Here is a 5,598-nt window from a genome sequence, read left to right on the forward strand (position 1 = left end):
ATAAATGGTAGACACACAAAACATGGTGAAAAGGAGCCCTCCATCATGTGGCTGAAAAAGCGTACTCCAACTGTGAGTTTTTCAAAGGCAAAAATCCTTACTGTGGTTAGGGAGAATGCATATTCACTTCAGCTGACATTGATCGATCCGAATATTAGGCAGGCAATAAATAGACTACCTTGACCTGGCTGACAGCCTCCTGCGCCTGGGCCATGCGTGTTCCTTTAGACGGGTTCTTGTCAGACAGCAGCTGTGTGGAACCCAGGTAGTTAGCAGCAAAGATGATGCCATCGATCAGGTCCTCCGGCTCACACGGACCTGGGACTGGGCAATGAGATTCAGAGTCAGGTTCAGAGTCAGATTCACATTTAGAATCAGAGTCAGAGTCACATTCAGAGTCAGATTCAGAGTCAGATTCACATTCAGATTCACATTCAGTCGGATTCAGAGTCAGACTAACATTCACAATCAGATTCAGAGTCATATTCACATTTAGAATCGGAGTCAGATTCACATTCAGTCAGATTCAGTCAGATTCACATTCAGAGTCAGATTAGAGTCAGACTGACATTCACAATCAGTCAGATTCAGATTAACATTCAGATTAACATTCAGAGTCAGACTCACTTCAGAATCAGATTCAGATTAACATTCAGAGTCACATTCACATTCAGAGTCAGATTCACATTCAGTCAGATTCAGAGTCAGATTCACATTCAGAGTCAGATTCACATTCAGAGTCAGATTCAGAGTCAGATTCACATTCAGAGTCAGATTTACATTCAGATTCAGAGTCAGACTAACAATCACATTCAGAGTCAGATTCACATTCAGAGTCAGACTACCATTCACATTCAGAGTCAGATTCAGATTAACATTCAGATTCAGATTAACAGTCAGAGCCAGAGTCACATTCAGAGTCAGATTCACATTCAGAGTCAGATTCACATTCAGAGTCAGACTCACATTCAGAGTTCAGATTCACATTCAGAGTCAGACTCACATTCAGAATCACATTCAGAGTCAGATTAACATTCAGAGTCAGATTCACATTCGCGATTCAGAGTCAGACTAACAATCAATTCAGAGTCAGATTCACATTTACATTCAGATTCAGATTAACATTCAGAGTCAGATTCACATTCAGTATCACATTCAGAGTCAGATTCACATTCACATTGAGTCAGATTCAGATTAACATTCAGAGTCAGACTCACATTCAGAATCACATTCAGAGTCAGATTAACATTCAGAGTCAGATTCACATTCCGATTCAGAGTCAGACTAACTCACATTCAGAGTCAGATTCACATTTACATTCAGATTAGATTAACATTCAGAGTCAGATTCACATTCAGACTCACATTCAGAGTCAGATTCACATTCACATTGAGTAAGATTCAGATTAACATTCAGAGTCAGATTCACATTCAGATTCACATTCAAAGTCAGATTAACATTCAGAGTCAGATTCACATTCAGAGTCAGACTCACATTCAGAATCCATTCAGAGTCAGATTAACATCATTAAGTCAGATTCACATTCACATTCACATTCAGAGTCAGATTCAAATTACCATTCAGAGTCAGATTCACATTCAGAGTCAGATTCAGAATCAGATACAGATTCGCATTCACATTCAGAAGGCCGTTATTGTCCCATTGCTGGGCAATATGGTTGCAGCAGTACAACAACGTCAAGGTGTGTACACACCAGAAACCATCACATGCCCTTACTCAGGTATGGAATCAATGAACTACACAGAGAAATTACATTTACCATCCACAAAGCTGGGGAACGAGGCGTTGTTCTGTGTTGGTTCAGGCTGAGGTGTGTTGTTGCTGTCCTTCTGTAGGGCCTGGGGCTCTGGGCAGTGGGGCCTGCCAGGCTGCTGCTCTGAGATATCGTGAGGCATCTGAACAGACAGAGGGGAGATCTTACTACAACTGGAGCAGACAGAGGGGAGCTCTACTAACAACTAGAAAGACAGAGGGGAGATCTCACTAACAGCTAGAAAAGACAGAGGGGAGATCTTACTAACAACTAGAATAGAAAGAGGGGAGATCTCACTAACCAACTAGAATAGAAAGAGGGGAGATCTCACTAACAGCTAGAAAAGACAGAGGGGAAGATCTCACTAACAGCTAGAAAAGACAGAGGGGAGATTCTACTAACAACTAGAATAGAAAGAGGGGAGATCTTACTAACAACTAGAATAGACAGAGGGGAGATCTTACTAACAACTGGAATAGACATAGGGGAGATCTTACTAACAACTGGTGCAGAGAGAGGGGAGATTTTACTAACAACTGGAACAGACAGAGGGGAGATCTTACTAACAACTGGAATAGACAGAGGGGCGATCTTACTAACAACTGGAACAGACAGAGGGGAGATCTTACTAACAACTGGAATAGACAGAGAGGGGAGATCTTACTAACAACTGGAACAGACATAGGGGAGATCTTACCTAACAACTGAACAGCCAGAGGGGAGATCTTACTTACAACTGGAATCGACAGAGGGAGATCTTACTAACAACTGGTGCAGAGAGAGGGGAGATTTTACTAACAACTGGAACAGACAGAGGGGAGATCTCTAACAACTGGAATAGACAGAGGGGCGATCTTACTAACAACTGGAATAGACAGAGGGGAGATCTTACTAAAAACTGGAGCTGATAGAGGGGAAATTTTACTGACAACTGGAACAGACATAGGGGAGATCTTACTAACAACTGGAATAGACAGAGGGGAGATCTTACTAACAACTGGAGCAGAACAGAGGGGAGATTTTATAACAACTGGAACAGACAGAGGGGAGATCTTACTAACAACTGGAATAGACAGAGGGGCGATCTTACTAACAACTGGAATAGACAGAGGGGAGATTTACTAACAACTGGAATAGACAGAGGGGAGATCTTACTAACAACTGGAACAGACAGAGGGGAGATTTTACTAACAACTGGAACAGACAGAGGGGAGATCTTACTAACAACTGGAACAGACATAGGGGAGATCTTACTAACAACTAGAACAGACAGAGGGGAGATCTTACTAACAACTGGAATAGACAGAGGGGAGGTCTTACTAACAACTGGAATAGACAGAGGGGCGATCTTACTAACAACTGGAACAGACAGAGGGGAGATCTTACTAACAACTGGAATAGACAGAGGGAGATCTTACTAACAACTGGAACAGACAGAGGGGAGATCTTACTAACAACTGGAATAGACATAGGGGAGATCCTACTAACAACTGGAATCAGACAGAGGGGCGATCTTACTAACAACTGGAACAGACCAGAGGGGGATCTTACTAACACATGGAATAGACAGAGGGGAGATCTTTACTAACAACTGGAATAGACAGAGGGGAGATCTTACTAACAACTGGAATAGACAGAGGGGCGATCTTACTAACAACTGGAACAGACAGAGGGGAGATCTTACTAACAACTGGAATAGACAGAGGGGAGATCTTACTAACAACTGGAATAGAACAGAGGGGAGGTCTTACTAACAACTGGAACAGACAGAGGGAGATCTTACTAACAACTGGAACAGACAGAGGGGAGATCTTACTAACAACTGGAATAGACAGAGGGGAGGTCTTACTAACAACTGGAACAGACAGAGGGGAGATCTTACTAACAACTGGAACAGACAGAGGGGAGGTCTTACTAACAACTGGAATAGACAGAGGGGAGATCTTACTAACAACTGGAATAGACAGAGGGGAGGTCTTACTAACAACTGGAATAGACAGAGGGGAGATCTTACTCAACTGGAATAGACAGAGGGAGATCTTACTACAACTGGAACAGACAGAGGGGAGATCTTACTAACAACTGGAACAGACAGAGGGGAGATCTTACTAACAACTGGAATAGACGAGGGAGATCTTACAACAACTGGAAATAGACAGAGGGGAGATCTTACTAACAACTGGAACAGACAGAGGGGAGATCTTACTAACAACTGGATAGACAGAGGGGAGATCTTACTAACAACTGGAACGACAGAGGGAGATCTTACTAACAACTGTAATAGACAGAGGGGAGATCTTACTAACAACTGGAATAGACAGAGGGGAGATCTTTACTAACAACTAAGAATAGACAGAGGGGAGATCTTACTAACAACTGGAACAGACAGAGGGGAGATCTTACTAACAACTGGAACAAGATTCAATTCTGTTCTATTCTGTCCTATTCTGTTCTGTTCTATTCTGCTCTATTCTGTTCTATTCTGTTCTATTCTGTTCAATTCTATTCTATTATATTCTGTTCTATTCTGTTCTATTCTATTCTGTTCTATTCTATTCTGTTTTATTCTGTTCTATTCTGTTTTATTCTATTCTGTTTTATTCTACTCTATTCTGTTCTATTCTATTCTGTTTTATTCTGTTATATTCTGTTTTATTCTATTCAGTTTTATTCTATTCTATTCGGTTCTATTCTATTCTATTCTGTTTTATTCTATTCTGTTCTATTCTGTTCTATTCTGTTCTGTTCTATTCTGTTCTATTCTGTTCTATTCTGTTCTATTCTGTTTTATTCTATTCTGTTCTATTCTGTTCTGTTCTATTCTGTTCTATTCTATTCTGTTCTATTATATTCTGATTTATTCTATTCTGTTCTATTCTGTTCTATTCTGTTCTATTATATTCTGTTTTATTCTATTCTGTTCTATTTTGTTCTATTCTGTTCTGTTCTATTCTGTTCTGTTCTGTTCTATTCTGTTCTATTCTGTTATATTCTATTCGGTTTTATTCTATTCTGTTCTATTCTGTTCTGTTCTATTCTGTTCTATTCTGTTATATTCTATTCGGTTTTATTCTATTCTGTTCTATTTTTTTCTGTTCTATTCTATTCTGTTCTATTCTGTTCTATTCTATTCTGTTTTATTCTGTTCTATTCTCCCACTCTTGAACTTTGAATACTGCTGACTGTGATTGATCTATTGGGGTAATGATTTTGTTCTTTGAGATTGTCTGGCACAGTGTTTGCGAAGGTCAAATCAAAGCAAATGTCATGGGTCACATACACATGGTTAGCAGATGTTATTGGTCACATACACATGGTTAGCAGATGTTATTGGTCACGTAAACATGGTTAGCAGATGTTATTGGTCACATACACATGGTTAGCAGATGTTATTGGTCACGTACACATGGTTAGCAGATGTTATTGGTCACATACACATGGTTAGCAGATGTTATTGGTCACATACACATGGTTAGCAGATGTTATTGGTCACTTACACATGGTTAGCAGATGTTAATGTGAGTGTAGCAAAATGCTTGTGCTTCTAGTTCTGACTATGCAGTTCAAATCTAACAAGTAATCTAACAAATTCACAACAACTACCTTCTCACTGTTCAAATAAACCTACCATTAAAATTATAGACTGATATTTTCTTTGTCCAGTGGGCAAACGTACAAAATCAGCAGGGATCAAATACTTTTTTCCCTCACTGTATGTATATACTGCTCATCCATCTACTTGCATCTTGCCTATGCTGCACGCCATCACTCATCCATATATTTATATGTACATATTCTTATTCATCCCTTACATTTGTGTGTAA

The 5,598-nt window shown here is 39.8% G+C and overlaps 1 protein-coding gene across 1 annotated transcript in view; it reads left to right on the forward strand.

Moving 5' to 3' along the window:
- The window catches only part of LOC112068494 (nuclear transcription factor Y subunit beta-like), a 32,870-nt gene that overhangs the window by 2,053 nt on the left and 25,219 nt on the right, over positions 1-5,598 (forward strand). The window lies entirely within an intron of this gene.

This window comes from Salvelinus sp. IW2-2015, unplaced genomic scaffold (genome assembly GCF_002910315.2).
Source record: "Salvelinus sp. IW2-2015 unplaced genomic scaffold, ASM291031v2 Un_scaffold537, whole genome shotgun sequence".
NCBI lineage: Eukaryota > Metazoa > Chordata > Actinopteri > Salmoniformes > Salmonidae > Salvelinus > Salvelinus sp. IW2-2015.